Source organism: Malaya genurostris, chromosome 3 (assembly GCF_030247185.1).
Source record: "Malaya genurostris strain Urasoe2022 chromosome 3, Malgen_1.1, whole genome shotgun sequence".
In the NCBI taxonomy this organism is placed as follows: domain Eukaryota; kingdom Metazoa; phylum Arthropoda; class Insecta; order Diptera; family Culicidae; genus Malaya; species Malaya genurostris.
The window spans coordinates 224097566-224115297 of NC_080572.1; the positions used below are offsets into that span (position 1 = coordinate 224097566).

The 17732-nt window shown below is 36.0% G+C and overlaps 1 protein-coding gene across 1 annotated transcript in view; it reads left to right on the forward strand.

Moving 5' to 3' along the window:
* LOC131434957 (neurotactin) overlaps window positions 1-17732 on the forward strand; it is a 111360-nt gene that overhangs the window by 41153 nt on the left and 52475 nt on the right. The window contains exon 2 of the mRNA XM_058602332.1: window positions 3388-3411. The gene's annotated coding sequence lies outside the window, so the exon portion shown is untranslated. The remainder of the gene's footprint in view (window positions 1-3387; window positions 3412-17732) is intronic.

A 17732-nucleotide genomic window follows, 5' to 3' on the forward strand; every position in this document is an offset into this window, starting at 1 on the left:
AAATTAGTTTAGAGAGCTGCACTCTTAAAGGGGTAAGACTAAAATTGGTTGGGTTTTATCAGTGTATTTTATTTGTGTTTGAGTCCACTTCTGATTGGCCTGAGTCAATGTTTTATAGAATCAGATATTTATTATTATTATTATTATTATTATTATTATTATTATTATTATTATTATTATTATTATTATTATTATTATTATTATTATTATTATTATTATTATTATTATTATTATTATTATTATTTCGCTTTATTTTACCCCGATTTTAGCTTTTTGAGTCGTTCAGCCTACGAAGGGCGGAATCTCTGTCATGAACTTTTGTTTGTCCATTTTTAAATCACAACAATAAATCCTAAACACTCTCTCACTCAGTACTTCAGTATACAAACATCTTATCAGAGCGCCAACTTCACAATTGGTGGGAGCACCGATTATCGCGCACATTGTTTACTGTATGCACAGATAGGCAAATGACCTCTGAATCAAAATAACATCGATTATTGCTGCACTAGTAGTGCAGGTACAGATATGCACTAGTTTAAACTTGTTACGACTTGTCGATTTTGAAACATAGGCGAACGGTCCTTACATTTCGGTTATACCTCATAATATGTACATTGCAAAATATTACCAAATTTCTCACGCAAAACCACATATGATACAATTCAAAAGAACGTTATTCGTCAAATGACTTAGTGTTACAAACATGTCTTAAATATGTGACAAACATACCCAACCTTTCAAACAGGTCCTAAATCAACACATGAAAATATATCAGATTGTAAAAAAAACCCCTTTGTAACAAATGGAATACTGAATGTGTATTACATCACAAAAATACAGAGCGTAAAACTAGATGGGGTCTACTGGAGTTCAATTTTATTTATTTTCCATTTCGAACATGTATAAACCTTCTCATCTTTTGTATCAAATGGAATACAGCCGTTCTACGCATAATTGTCCCATATTCTATGGAATTTTTCATACATATGGGACAATTATGCCTAGAATGGCAGAATATCTACATCCCAGTAATAAATACATGATCAAATTTAAAAGCAATACAAGTTTGATACTCCTTTACTTCAGCTCTCAGACCAATGGAAATCAAAACTATTACACTGATTAGTATTTGTATCACACAAACTGATTAAAAAAGGGAAAGGGATAGTAGATTCCAGTTAATTTGCTTATAATGATCTTTGTTATAGGTATATCTGGGCGTTTTCCGAAACTTGCAGTTGTATTTAGTCAGCAAGTGTAAAAGAATTGTACCATACTATGACTTTCAATACTATCCTGGGAATAAAACTAGTTTGTTGAGGTAGAAATAAAACATCAGTGTTCTCAAGTGGCTGCCTTGAAGTATTCTAAAGCTAACGGCAAAAATATACTGTCTTACAATTTCGTGATTAATTGGATATTGAAGAAGCTAGTTAGAGAGACAACACAACATAATTCATTAAAGTTGGTCAGTTTAAAAAAATGTGCATTTGGAAATGTTATTCCAAAAATTCAAAGTGATTAAATTCAGACACTGCAAAAATTGTAGCTTTGTCTTGAAAATAAATCTTGCAAAATTGGTTTTCCTTCTTGCATTGTAGAACAGTATATGATTTCTTTCAAGCTGATGAGACACTAGGAGGCAGAGCCGTGAATTGTACCATATTTGCATTGAACTGTCCCTTGTTTGTCATCGTTTTTTCATCTATTTATATTTAGTCTTGTTAAGATTGACAAAAGACTGACGAATGGTACAGCAAAAATGAAAATATACGAGAAAGTTATTGCAAAAACTCGAACTCGTAACTGTTTTCCTGGACTCAAACCTTTAATTATTTTCCCAGATAGGAAAAGTTACGGGATAGAGTCTTTTTCGCTACTTTTCGTTTCTGCTGTTTCATTTTCAGTCTTTTTCCAATATGTTTTTTTTTGTTTTTAACTGAGCTTTGGGAAATAAATATAGATGCAAACGTCATACCACAAGACCAAAATCAAATATGTTTAAGGATGATCTGGCGAACCCAACAAAAATCTACGAAATTTGATCTTGAAAAGAACCTACTATACCACAAATTAGAGACTATTTATATCTTTCGAGTCAGTACTGAGCAGGACGATTGTGAATCTTCGTATGTACATCACACAGAATAATACTGGTGTTCGTCCACGAAACTGTACTGGAACTGAATCGGATCGAACAGTTACCTGTAATTAAAATTATTTGAAATCCAAAAATACTAGATACAAGAAACTACAGATAAAAAACATTGTCAATCAATTTTTGTCAATATAAATTTTCGAAGCTTCGGTGGAATATCTAACATATATTGTACAATGCATGAACGAGAAAATGAAAGAAAGAACATGATTCTGAAACAACAGTTCCACTTGTGTTGTCAACCGAACATAGATCTCATTTTCACCATTCAGGAACGGAGTTGTCTCCAGTCTTTGTACGCAGAATTTTGTCAATTTTAGATCCAATAATCGAAAGCTTTCCAAAAAAATTGTGATAAAAGCGCCTTACATGTCGATACAGCTCTTCGCTCCCCTAACACATCCAGACGATTGGTAGTCTACTTCCGTTTCATTCTCGCGTACAAACATACAGCTCCCCCAGGCCATGAAGAGGGCATACATAAATTGAATTTCCTCATTATTGTGCCGGAGATTTCCTGTTAGATTTCTTTTGGCTAGAACACAAAAAAAAACAAGAGAAAGAAAATACCTCTGTCCCCCCGGTGGAACACCATTTCATCGTTCGTTTCCAATCTCTCCGGCCGGTACAGGTTAAATGCCACCTCAAAAATCACTCAACCGAAAAGCCGTCACATTGCCCACATAACACATGAAAACCAATGCTACATACATGCAGGAGTGGGAGTCCTGCTTCCATTAGGGATAGCTGAACGGTTTTTACTTTAGGTAAACTTCCCCCATCGGCATAACACACCCTCACATGCTTACAAAAAAAAACACCGCTAACCATCGAAGCTCCTTCAACGATCGGTTTAATTGTATTCCGAATAAGTTAATTTATTCCGAACGATGATTGCACCTCGGCTGACAGAGATGGCTGAGTGGAACGGCACCCATACAAAAGGTTTACTGTGTAGATAGAATTCTCGGGGATTCATGGAAAATTGCAAATGTTCTGTAATGGTTTTGGGTTCTTCAACTTGTCCACTTGAACAGGATTTTAAAAAAATATAAAGTTTTTTTTACTCTTTCGTACCACATGTGCATACATTTGAGTGAGATTGGTTCCTTTTTTGCAATACTCTTTTTTCAAAATCTTGATCTTTTTCTTGAATCTTAGCGAAAATTAAAAAATTCGAATTATATCAAATAATAATCATTATATTTTCTGGTTTTCTATTTCAGATACTTTATCGTCTTTTAAAAAACGTAAGTAACATACAAAAATTAGTAGCTGAATATCGACCATATCTACAACCATATAGTGCAACAAACAGTTTGTCAAATCACAATAAAATGTTAGTATGTGTGTATGCAATAGGACTATTACTGTACGCGGTTTGACTGATAGTAAATCTAATTTTTTCATCGATTACTTTTAAATTATCACTGTAAACCAAGGAACAATATTTATGTTTAATGGACCCATAAGCAGAGACACTTACGTGCAGTCAACTAAAAAATAACAGAAATTATCAAAATATGTACATTCTCGAACACGCCCAAACATTTGAAAGATTGCTCAAATCAACCGAATCATGAGTCCTGGCACAAAAAAAAATTATGACTGCCTCTAATGTATTTTATAAAATAATTCCCACCCCCTGGAAAACAAACTGATCTACCTGTTCAAATTGCATAGTCACCAATTTCCCATAAGTAGTGGCACATGCGGCTACACACAGTCTGGCTGGAGTCAGCACGACTCAGAGCGTGTGCAGTTTGTTGATACCGCCGTTTCACCCTTTTTCGATCGAATAAACGAACGAGACAGCATCGGTCGGTGTCGATCGAACATGGGCAGCTTTGCACAGACTTGCGAGCAGCCCGTACCGATAAACAACATCGATTACCATAGCTATATCATTTTTTTTCGCAAGGTGGGAGTGCCAAACGTTGCCTCCCTTCTGTCTACTGTTCACAACATTACTTACTTGACTGAGAACTAAAATTGTACATTCTACCAGTCGCCCAGTCATACGACGTAGACGCTGAACGTAATTATTCAGACGGGACCGAAAAATCGGAAAAATTATGACCAAGTTCAATGCGAAAAACTTGACAGAGTTTCCCTAGCAGGCGCTGTGGGGTTTTCTTAGTTTAATCTGGAACAGATTAAAAACTCGAAAACTAGTAATTGGTGTACATATTGAAAGCCACGAGCTGTTCCTATACAACAAGTGCATTGCATCGATAGTATTAAATTCAAATTTCAAACACTCATTTAAATCGAACACGTAGCTTTCTTTAAAAACCGAAACGTTCGAATGCCTTCCACAACGACACACACACCATAACTATACATGTGAAGTCTTCGAGCGGGTAAAGTACAACCAGAAGCCAAAATGTGAACCCGGTTGACATAGAACTTGAATCCGTTTATGTTGATGACCAACCTGACAGCTAGCAGAAAAAAAGCAAATCACTACTTACAAGCATAGACGGACGGGTAGTTACAGTCCATTTCAATTATTGTAACACGCCAGCTGTGACATGCAACCAGAACGTTTTGCCTTCGCTTACTAATTGATCCAAAGGATTTAGTTTTCAACCTCTCAATTACTGTAAAAGAGGAAAAATGTGTAATTTCCTCCATTTATATGTGAAAGAATTTTCGACGAATTAAAATGTTACTATCTTTCGTTATTATTTTGCAAAGCACAAAAACGCAATGACTGCCGAAAATTGAAGGTTGTTTAGTTGTTGTACAGTAACTTCAATGATCATAATTCTGAAATATTTCCCTTCAAATACACATCCCGTTCAACAACTCTGTCGACCAATGAAATTCTATCTTGGTGGCATTAATCCAGTCATTGTTTTTGCAATGCGTGTTTTCAGACATTTTTCCTTGTGATGTTTTTAGCTTAAGAACTCATCTGTGAAGAAAACTTGAGTTTTTGGTCCGCAGATGAAAATGGCTTGCCAAATCAGAAATTTTATTGATAAGTTATCAGTACACCAGCTGTGAATACCTGCTCAATCCGAAACCACGTACAATTTATTCCAGGTTCAATCCGAGGCCATTTGATTTTATTCCAGGTTCCGGTTTGGCTGTTGGCTAACAAAATAAGCGGATCGTAGCAGAAATCCAAATTTCATTTCATATACGGTTGGCTCCATTAACATAGTAGCTCCCCAGATTGCAAAGGTTAGCATGCTCGAGTCGAACATTTGAATATTTTCTTCTGGGTATATCCAAATTCTTTCATCATTATAAATTGATATCAATTACTGAATTTCGCATAATACACTCACATTCATCTTGTTACAGAAAAAGCATTGCCGTCAAAAGTGAACTCTGTGTGAGAGTTTAGCGAATAAAAAAGTTGTGGTATGCCGGTTACGTCACTTCTACGATTATATCTGGTAGTCTACCATGAGTCTTCCAATCTTAATAAACGGTTTGATTATGGCTCATAAGGCCTGAAAACATCAGGTGGCGTATAGATTTTGAATCTCTCTCTCTCTGACTCCCTCAATTCCCTTTGCGTCTGTGTATTTAGGAACCTTTTTGAGTAGATTTTGTTTCTCTTCTCTCCTCTTCTTTCCCGAACACTACCAGGAAATTAAAGTGAATAAAATAGCGGACGCATTGAAACTGATTGTGTTTCACAGAGAATTGTAAAACTTTATTTTTATTGCGAAAACATATATGTTTTTATGTACATATCGTATCTAAACTAAATTATCTAGACTTTGTCACGGTAGATTTAAGATATAATCCTTCAAAGTCGAGATACTCGATGAACAGGTAGTGGTATGTCATTCCTAAAAGTCAGAAAAAAATACAACACGAACGGTAACCTCAATGAATCATTATGAAAATTTCACAGAATATTCTCTAACTAGATTTCGAAGATATTTTCAGGAAGGTTTATCGATATTCATCACCGTTTCCAAGAAAATTTGATTTGAATTGAGAAAATAGCAAAAAACCTACCTCTTTAACGTGCTGTCCTCAGATTTTCGAAATCGATTATGCCATCCCTAAGTAAACTGAGTAGATAATATCGACTCGAACCACGAAAACCTCTATACTAAAACAAGAGCATGAGTCGTCGTTAAATGGACGAATTGTGACATTTACTAATTTTCTTTGTGATTTTATTACGTTTCTGTGAGATGTTATGAGTTTGTGTGTCAGATGTACCAGTTCATAATGCCGGATTTTTGGAATGGAAATGCATGTTCATTATTAAAAATAATAGTAGCTGTCGTCGAAAGCTATCCATTTTTTTCATCTTTCCATCAACTCGTGAATACATCATCGAACATATTGATCATCCTTCTAAGCAATCCAGTCCTGAAGCTATTTTCCATACCTTCATGACTAGTGGAGTACTGCTAAGTAAGTACGTAAGACATTGATAAAAACAAATAGTCGGAAGCGACCAAGTCCGCGGAGTATGGCAGGTGGGGCCAACGTTCCCATCGGAGTTTAGAAATAATGTTTTGCTACAAATTGATTTTCTCACGTCTTGTGGAGTATTCCGAACGTTGTTCAAACAATGCTTTATAAAATTTTATTAGTTGCTGACGGTAGTTATCTCGGTTTTGAGAAGCTCGTGAAACTAGAATTTTTTTGACATAACAAAAGGAAAGCATCGAAGAGATTTGGATTTGCAGTTGATTTCGATGGTTGCCCAGGGTCGATCTCTAATTTTCTGCGCGTAAGACTCTCAAAATAAATTCAATTCTCATCTTTTGCTCTAGATCGCAAAGCAGGAAGCCTTTTTTATTTGATAATGTATTCACCATACACTGCACAGTGGGGAAAAACGATCAAAAACGCGACTTTGCTTAATAATTTTATAAAAACATGAGCAAATATTTTCAAAATTAATATTTCTTATGCAAATTTTTCTGTAGAATGATTTATGATAGTTATAAGATCCGCAAAATTCACTATCATGCCCGTTTTGCTGCAATTCCTCTGACTTTACTTTGAAAACTAACTGTTAAACTCAGGAAAAAATTCAATTCCACAAATCGGAGGGTATTCCTGACATGCTCATAAGTTAGATAAATGGATTGTTTTGAATAAGATTGACCGCAAACAACTGTATTCTGTTTTACCCCCAGTCATCTTCTTCCGTGAATTTACAGAAAAAAAAGTTCTACTGATCGGTGTTTGAGCCAATTTTGGTTAAACAAGACAGTTCTATGTTTCGCATATAACCTTAAATAATAATTTACAGATTGTGTTCATGATCGCATGCTTCGTGCTACATCGTTTTACCCCAATTTTCCGACAAATATAATTTTATGTTGAATTCAGATTTACAATCCCGAAGCAGATCCAATATGACGTACCGTATTGGTTCATATTACGTGCAAAACATCTATGATCCAATTAAACACAATGAGAATGACAGTACTAGCCTGTTTAACCCATTTTACCCCAATTTAAACGAGTTTTCTGCTGTCAATAAAAACTACATGCAATCGATTTGTTAGACTTTTTTACATCGGAAACACTCTATTCGCTCTTCTGCAAGTTCTTCGGTTCCATTTTATATAGTTAAGCTTGAATACAATGCAGTATAAAAAGGGAACTTGGGGTAAAATAAACATGATAGCGTTTCGTGCGGTCCTTCTAAATACATGGAATCGATTGTACTGACCATTTTACACCAAAAAAGTGCTTTGTGGTCAGCTGTATCATGCCTCCAAAAAAATCGTCGCGTTTTTGGTCCATTTTTCCCCACTGTGCACTGTCTTATCTCTAAGATGTCGAGGGCAGTTCTTAACAGTACTTAAGACTAGAATAATTTATTGTAGGAGACCCTTCGTTTCATGCAAAGAAAGTAAAATTTCGCTAAGCGTTTTTGCTTTTCCTGCTATCTATCATTTAGCTCATGAGGAACCCATTTTTCAGCTTTTAATCTTCATCCATTTGTTTGGGTTGAACGCACTTTTTATTTTTTTTATTGTTTCGATTATAGAGGTTTTAACCTTAAGGTCATTCGCCTCTTCGGATCAGAAAAACTTTCTGACCCTATGTGCGGGGTTGGGAATCGGACCCAGGTGGGCTGCGTGAAAGGCAAGGACTTACCCATCACACTATACTCGTCCCCGTGCTCTTTTATTTTGGCAACAACGTCGACATGTTCACTTCATTAACTGTGTGTAAAACTAATTTGCAATTGACAAAACAAACACGATATTTTTGATGTTACAGCCAAAAGTGACGCAATAGTTTTGATGGTGCACTAATCTCTGCCTGGGGAGACATCTTTCGAAAAAAACCGCCTTGTCAAGTGGCACATTTAGTAATTTCAAAAAATGATTCACGAAATTGTTCCGATATAGAAATGAACGATCTGTCCGTAATCAAGTAGATGAAACAACATAATAACAGGTAAATGGAGAAGTCCCCGGTCTACCGTTGAAAAATACTTTTATTCGGAAAAAATTACTTTATTATTTAACATAATTGCCTTCTAAGACTATTCCAACTTAAGTTCGGTGAACAAGAGAAAGTCTCTGAGGGCCAAATCTGGAGAGTATGATGTATGCGGATGCAATTTGAAGTCCGATTCAGCCAAATCAGAAACATTAATTCGCATTTGTTTTTGGTCGATTGTGACCTCGCTTTGCACAGAGCTTTTGCAAGCCTAAATATTCGTGAATGATCATCATGTTGTCAGGTAGTTGTCAGTCAGGGTTTATCCTATCTTTGGGCTTAAGAAATTAGGTATGCTTAAGATACCTAAACTGCTATGAACTGACGAGTCTAAAACGAAACGTAAAGTAAAGACGGTAATGTGCCCATGGAAAACCCCTAAAAAAGTGTAGAAAAGATTTCTGGCGGAACCTTGGTGTTTCATACCGTGATGTAAAAAGCTTAAACTAGAAAGAAATTTTTTTAAATAAGAGTTTTCTACAAACAACAAATAGATGATTCGAATCAGAATTTTCATTGAGACTATATTAACAAGAAGCATCGTCGAAATGACCCAATATTTTTCTTTTTCATTTTTTCCCGCATGTAACCACTTTCCTGCGATTCATATTTTCATTGTATGCATCCATATGCTACCATGCGAAAGAACTGGGAGGTGTGAGTGAACCATTTTGATTCGACAAAAACTGCAACTCCATTCCATGACGTAAAGTAGACATAGTCTAAGTTGACCCCATTCGAGTGGTGTGAGTTACTATTTTGATCACTGAAGGTCAACAAACTGTTGGTCTGTTGAACCCGACGAGGGGAAAAGCTAAATTATGACGCTTGGTGTTAAATATAGAAACGGCGGCTCATCATCGTATTCCAAAACTAGCCGATCCAGATGGACACAGCCAATCGACCCTTTCCGTCTGATCTTTCCCAGCTCTTTGGTGATCGTTAATCACAGCAGGGTGTTGAAGGCCAATGTTGATTTATTTTCTGTGTTTTGGAGTGTACCAGAGCGCTTCGATCTGCGGGAAATCAATGCATTAGGAATAAATCAATAGCAAAACTAGATCGAAGTTTTGGGTGTGGTTATGTTTCAGGATAGGCCAACAAGGATCGCGGTCAATTTCTGACTGAGACTAAGAAAATTTCCTAATGTCAAAATCGCCGCATGCAAGCGAAATTTTCACGCCATTCTTAAACTCAAATTCCCATAATCTGCAATCCTATTGATTTGGTTACGAGCCTACTGCATTCAACTGTAAGCTAGCCAACCCATTATAATACAGTCAACAGTCCACAGCAGGGCAAGTTCCTCAAGCGACACAAATTCTGGCCACTAGTCTCCGTTATTTGAAAGCGCCATTGTAACGTTTGCAGTTGGCTGATATGTGAAGCAATAACAATGGCAACCCAGGCTCCTAATGGAATGGCTGTAGGGAACCCATTTTATAATGGCCGATATAAATATATATCACCTGATGGATGTTACGTGCGCTACCCGTTTTGATTGATACGGTGGGCTGGAAACCAAATCCCGCGTTCCCGCATTGTCAGCGTTGCAGCTGTACTTTTTTCTGGGATTTATCAATAGTCAGTCGATTGCCGGAAAAAATTTTCCACCTACTGATGTTTGTTGAAGTCGGTAAAAATATTTGTTTTCCTTCCTTCTGTGCTACGATAAACATGTAATGGGAGTAGTTTTAAGAGGAAAAGTTTTCATATTCTTCTCTTCTCTGTATGCAGCAGCATACAAACTAGACAGCACTCAGCACTATTCCGAGCAGCTAGAGGAAAAGAAAACTACTTGAACAGCTGAGCTCGTGATTCAGACATCCACTTCCCCGTTGGGTTGTTATCTTTCCGACTAAAATGGCACAGAACCACGAACACCACCGTCGGTAGACCGCTTGTTCGCCGTCTATGTTGCAACTAATGGGGTTCCTGTTTTTGCGCCGGGTTTATTGACCCGGTTGCCGTAGGTTTGTTGTTTTTTTTTCAACTGCACTATTTATTATTCGTTCGGGATTGTTCGGGTGGCGGCGAATATCCAGAACAGAACAGTTGAATGTGTTTTACGAGAAAGAATGGCTCCATAAAAGCGGGAGGATGGCAAACGGGACTGGCTGTTGCTGCCCAGACGACATGGTTGTGTTCGAATTGCTCCCCGGCTGGATTTAAGTTATAGTTGGTAGTTTCCGGAACATTTAACGGAACTGATATGATGTTCGTTTGGGGCTATAATAATTGTTCATTATTCTGCATGAATTTGCTAGTTAAAAGGCAGATCTGAATCACTTCTCCATTTAATATTGATATTTATTTTGAATCAATCCTATAAAACTACGAGTTTTTTTATTCGAATTACGAGTTATAATAATGTATTGTCTTGAAATACTCAAGACACTGATCAAGAATATAAGGCATTGATCCCTTGAGCCATGTATTAGAGTTCGTCCTAAATGTCTAAATGTCTCAGTATCAATAAGGTCATAGCAATTCGCCCGGGTTTGCGCCTCTAGACAAAGGGCGCTGGTCTTACAAGCCAGTGGTCATGTAGTCGAGCCCCGACCTGAAAGGATTCTTAGCATCATTAGGATCGTGGTACTAGCCGTACTAGCGTAGTATTGATTATGCACTCTATGAATCGACTGCGAAGTCTGTTGAAACAGAAAGGCCAAATTACACAAAAGGAATGTAATGCCAGAACTTTGCTTACTTTCAAATATCCTATGCATTCACAATTGTTCACGAGTTCTGTTGAAACAAAACTTGATAAATTCTCACTATTGGAACTATGCTTTAGAAAATCACCTTTCGAAAAGTGCTCGAACAAAAGTCCGTTGCCGCTGCCACTATTAAAAAGCATAGAACAAATATTTTTTTTTATTTTTTGCGTTTCGCGTTCAGCTCATCAATGCGTCCTGTTGAACTGCTAACGCCTCCTAACGATTCAACATAAACTGCTGAGCAGACGTGAAGTTATTGCACACCAAAAATATTTGAATTTTACAGGTGACTTAATGCCTCATACGATGTAATTCATAAAGACCTAGTTTGTCAAATGACGGAAAATCTCATTTGTAATGACTTAATGTTAGATGAGCTTGAATTTTACTGGTTTCGACTGTAACTTTCGTTCTGCTGGCAGGTGCGACTGTATGAATTCAAATGCACCTTTCACCAGCCAAGTAGATGCATGCTTCTGTAGCTCAGTCGATTAACAGACGTACTTGCGATCCAATGATTCTCGGTTCAAGTCGCGACGGTGGCTCTCAGTATTCCTTTTTTCTATTTCAATGAATTTCATGTATGGAGTTATAGACACAATATTAAATATACTTCCACGTAAATTTGCGTGAGCTTCGATGCTCCATTTATGTGCATCTATTAGGATGTAAAATCACAGGATTTTTTTTTAAGTGTGTGCTATTTGCATATACACTTATTGCACCGAAATCCTCTGCGTCTCTTAGGACAAAACCGGTACCCATGCGGTACCAAATTCCTAAAAAACATTCTTTCTTCTCATGAAATCATGATAAATATTCATGATTCTATGGTCAAATAACGGAAAATTTAATTTGCAATGACTCATCGTAGAAAATGTAATTTGCAATGACTCATCATGGTCAAATAACGGAAAATTTAATTTACAATGACTTAATGTTACACAGAAAAATAATACGAATTTTACAGGTGACATAGTTCTACAAACGATACAATTCATAACTACACACTTAAAAAAATCCTGTGATTTTACATCTTATTAGATGCACATAAATGGAGCGTCGCAGCTCACGCAAATTTACGTGAAAGAACATTTAATATTGTGTCTAAAACTCCATGACATGGAATTCATTGAAATAAAAAAATAGAATACTAATAGCAACCGCCGCGACTTGAACCAAGAATTCATTGGATCGCAAGTACGTCTGTTAATCGACGGAGTCACAGAAGCATGCATCTCCTTGGCTGGTAAAAGGTGTATTTAAATTCATACAGTCGCACCTGCTAGCAGAACGCAAGTTAAAGTCGAAACCAGTAAAATTCAAGCTCATCTAACATTAAGTCATTACAAATAAAATTTTCCGTCATTTGACAAATGAGGTCTTTAAGAATTACATCGTATGAAGGATTAAGTCACCTGTAAAATTCAAATTTTTTTGGAGTGTACTTAAATTGTCAATTGGCGTAATAAATCCATTCGTGCAGAATTTTACAGGCTCCGAGTGTAATTTGCACTCGACTACTAAGTATGGATTTATATGTATCAACTATTACTGTTACTATTACGAACAGATATGTACTTCTGTGGCTCAGTTGATTAAATGTCGTGCTACGTGATCTAATGTTTCTCGGTTCAAGTCGCGCTGTTGCTATCGATCTTTTGTTTTTATTTCACTCGATTTCAAGCCATGTAATTTTCAAATCACTCAATTTGACATGTTCTTGAATATATATTCGCTCCATTTATGTGCATCTTACGACGTGTAAAATCACAAGATTTTTTCGAACTGTGTAGTGTTGGATTCGTGCGAAAAAAGTAGGTTTATCCTTTTCATTTAATATTTGGAATCCTTTTATAAACTCAACCGCAAAAACGCGTAACTTCTAAATATCGCGAAAAACAGTATAACTTTGAATCTTGGCATAAAAAAGTGTCGCACAAATAGCGTTAACTTCACGTCTGCTTAACGGTTCGTATTGAACTGTTTAAATTTGCACTAAGCAATTCAATTTGAACTTCTCTACACTGACGAGTCAAAAATGAATCGTAAAGAATTTGAGTTTATTTTATTTTTTTGACAAATATCGACTTTGGGATTTGGAAAAATTTTTAGAATTCAGAAATCAAAAATTTTTTTTAATGCCAAATGTCTTATAAGCATATATGCATATGTATGATACGGTGTTATCAAAAAAATTTTTTTTTTAATCTATGCCCCTATCTATATTTTACCTTTTATTCGAAATAACACTAGAGCTCCACGTTTCGTGCATTTCCAAAATGAAACAAGAAAACCGCATCACTTTAAGAATTCGCATAAAAAACCTCATAAAAAGAGACTTAAGTGTATTTCAAAACATAAAGCCGAAGTTTGTTTAACAAAGAAGATCCTAATACCTAAAATACTTTTAAAGTTATACCGGTTTTACGATAAAATTTAAGCTAAATAGGTGCAAAACGTTCATGCTACGAGGACTTTTATCTGTTGTATATTATCATAGTATAAAAATACAATCAAGACTCATTATGCTCATTTTCGAATCGGTTTTTTACTTGAAAAATAGTTCTTTTCAAAAAATTCGAGAATTTCGGGAAATTTTTATTTTTAACAATACAATTTTTTTACATAGTCCTTATAATTACCTAAAACATTACAGAAGATACCAAATCGATCAGACCCACCGTTTCTGAAATATAAATATATATTATTTTCTCTTAATTCCTTCTCAAAAGTAAGACTAGAGTTAAAATGGCAAACTGATAATGCAAATTGTCGCTTCTGATAATAAATAATGCATTTGGAATGGCTCATTTGTCAATACAATTGGCTAGTCCAATTTTCTCCATCAACAATTATAACATAAGATATGCGATGTTTTACAAATTTTTTTTAATACCTCAATTTCATTGGAATTTCCGATGAATTCAAATGACCAACTAATCCATTGCCATTTTTCCGATGTTACTGTAAATTTGATTGACGGTTTGCTTACTGTCTTTCGTTCAATTCATGTGGAACCCATTTATCCAACATATGCATGTTTCCCATGGCACTCAAACTCTCGCAAACTGCTAGTCGGTGACTCATTTAATGACTCAAAAGTTCCACTTTTGAAGCTTTTAAACCCATCTTTGGTATGTTGCTTATAATAGTGCATGAGAACAGCAAGCTTCCTTAATCATTCGATTAGATTCGGCCACGAATTTCTGCAAATTAAAACTCTAATTTAACATTGTTCGCGATGATCACACTTGTGAACTAAGTTCTCCTTCGCCTATGACACACTTTTTTCAAGTATTTTTTCACTTAATATTTGTTTTTGTGAAGAACTGCAATATTTCTCTTTAAAACACTGTAAAAATCTTTTAAAAACTACATTTGTTGACTTCTTTTGTTGGTAGCAAAAACCTGCGATTATCGACCTATTAACAGTAATTCACTCACTAGCTTACGAGCTGCTTTGACTACCCCATGTATTACGTAGTAACTGCTTGCGTTAAGGGGAGCTTCTCTTGTAAACGGAATTTTTCGTTCCTTCATTTCGAGCATGGATTGGAAAAAAAGCTGTCAGTCGCCTAAACTTCATTTTTTATACGTTTGTTATTCTTCATTAATATCGAGTTGTTCCTGAGATATGATTGTACGCAGTGAAACCAGTTTATCAAAGTGGCTTGCACGATTGAGTTCCAAACAATCTTTTTTAACCATAATTTATTCTCAAATGAATGATGAGCCTGACCTTTTGGATGAAATATCAGTTTTGATCAATTTTTCACCAACGTTGATTACATAAACAAGTTAGCAGCACTGCTTCAATGCATTTGTATTAGATTGCGTCACACAAAATAAACAAAACTAGACATTTTCTGTTATAAAAATAGTTTTCCGGAAAAATAAATAGTTTTACGACTACATTCCTTTACTTATAGAAGGTACGTAAATCTTTACATCGCAACAATTTCTGCAAGAGGACATCTATACAAGAATGTGTTTGTTGCTAATCAAACGTGTTAGTGGAAGTAAGCTGAAACTGAAATATTTTTCTCGAGGAAAACGGAAGCGTTTTAGACTAAGATTTTCGCTTTTCTTGAATTGCAGTTTTAAGCAGAATGAACTTATTGGTTTATTTTTTAACCATATGGAAAATTTATTGATTAAAATCTGGAAAAGAAGCGCCGGAATTTGTTTTTACGCACACATTGTTGGCATCACTCATACGCTTGCTGAAAGTCTTGCTCCTTAAGATTTGATTCTGGAACCGCTTTTTTTCCTTAATTTTATGTTCTCTATGGAACTCCGTTTTTTTTTTAAATTATATTTACAAAAAGTAACAACAAAATTTGTAAAATGTAGTAAAACGGTTTTTCTCTGTCCAAAAAGTTAGGCAGACGTTTTGTTTTTAAACTTGTCCGACATTTGATGGCCTATTTCAAGAATAAACTACAAAAGTTAAGTTTATAATTATTTATTAGTAAAGTTTAAGGAGTTGTTAGAAAGAACAAGGTATTTTTTAGCAATTTATTTTGTCATTTAGGGGTAAGCCAAATTTTGTGCTAGGGCACATAACCGTTTTCATTATTTTTACGTTTCGTCTTTGACTCATCAGTGCAGAGCAGTTCAAATTGAACTGCTTAGTGCTAAACTCGGCAGTTCAATTTGAACCGCTAAGCAGACGTAAAGTTTCTGCTACTTACAGAACACTTTTTGTTTTGCAACGAAGTGCAATGTCTTTTCTGACGTGCCGAACGAAAACGTGTTTTCGACTATTTCTGGCCGATGCAGGTATGGTCATTTAGGGGTTAGCCAAATTTTGTGCTAGGGCACATAACCGTTTTCATTATTTTTACGTTTCGTCTTTGACTCATCAGTGCAGAGCAGTTCAAATTGAACTGCTTAGTGCTAAACTCGGCAGTTCAATTTGAACCGCTAAGCAGACGTAAAGTTTCTGCTACTTACAGAACACTTTTTGTTTTGCAACGAAGTGCAATGTCTTTTCTGACGTGCCGAACGAAAACGTGTTTTCGACTATTTCTGGCCGATGCAGGTATGGTCATTTAGGGGTTAGCCAAATTTTGTGCTAGGGCACATAACCGTTTTCAAGTAGCAGAAACTTTACGTCTGCTTAGCGGTTCAAATTGAACTGCCGAGTTTAGCACTAAGCAGTTCAATTTGAACTGCTCTGCACTGATGAGTCAAAGACGAAACGTAAAAATAATGAAAACGGTTATGTGCCCTAGCACAAAATTTGGCTAACCCCTAAATGACCATACCTGCATCGGCCAGAAATAGTCGAAAACACGTTTTCGTTCGGCACGTCAGAAAAGACATTGCACTTCGTTGCAAAACAAAAAGTGTTCTGTAAGTAGCAGAAACTTTACGTCTGCTTAGCGGTTCAAATTGAACTGCCGAGTTTAGCACTAAGCAGTTCAATTTGAACTGCTCTGCACTGATGAGTCAAAGACGAAACGTAAAAATAATGAAAACGGTTATGTGCCCTAGCACAAAATTTGGCTAACCCCTAAATGACCATACCTGCATCGGCCAGAAATAGTCGAAAACACGTTTTCGTTCGGCACGTCAGAAAAGACATTGCACTTCGTTGCAAAACAAAAAGTGTTCTGTAAGTAGCAGAAACTTTACGTCTGCTTAGCGGTTCAAATTGAACTGCCGAGTTTAGCACTAAGCAGTTCAATTTGAACTGCTCTGCACTGATGAGTCAAAGACGAAACGTAAAAATAATGAAAACGGTTATGTGCCCTAGCACAAAATTTGGCTAACCCCTAAATGACCATACCTGCATCGGCCAGAAATAGTCGAAAACACGTTTTCGTTCGGCACGTCAGAAAAGACATTGCACTTCGTTGCAAAACAAAAAGTGTTCTGTAAGTAGCAGAAACTTTACGTCTGCTTAGCGGTTCAAATTGAACTGCCGAGTTTAGCACTAAGCAGTTCAATTTGAACTGCTCTGCACTGATGAGTCAAAGACGAAACGTAAAGAATTTATTTTGTTTATAGTGCATTGAGAACTCACTTGGTCTTGTCGTTGTTATCGATTCCGTTTGTTGCAAACGGACAAATTTTTAAAATCGTCTTTGTAACTTTTTTGACCGAAAAAAAATTGTTCATTAGAATACAACATTTCATTACCAGTTGTTCTTTACAATGTTTTAAACGGTTCCATTCAAAATTTGATACGTTTCAATTCGATATAAAAAATTAAATCGATCAAGTTTTTGTTATCTTGCCCACCAGTTTTACAGTTAGTCTCACTCTGAGCAGCTAACAGGAACAACTCGATCAGTTTCCCACAAAATTACACTGTAGCAGTCTCTAACAAAAATAATATCTACAAACAAATTGAATATTTGACAACCCATAGCTGTTTTTAATCCTCGCTA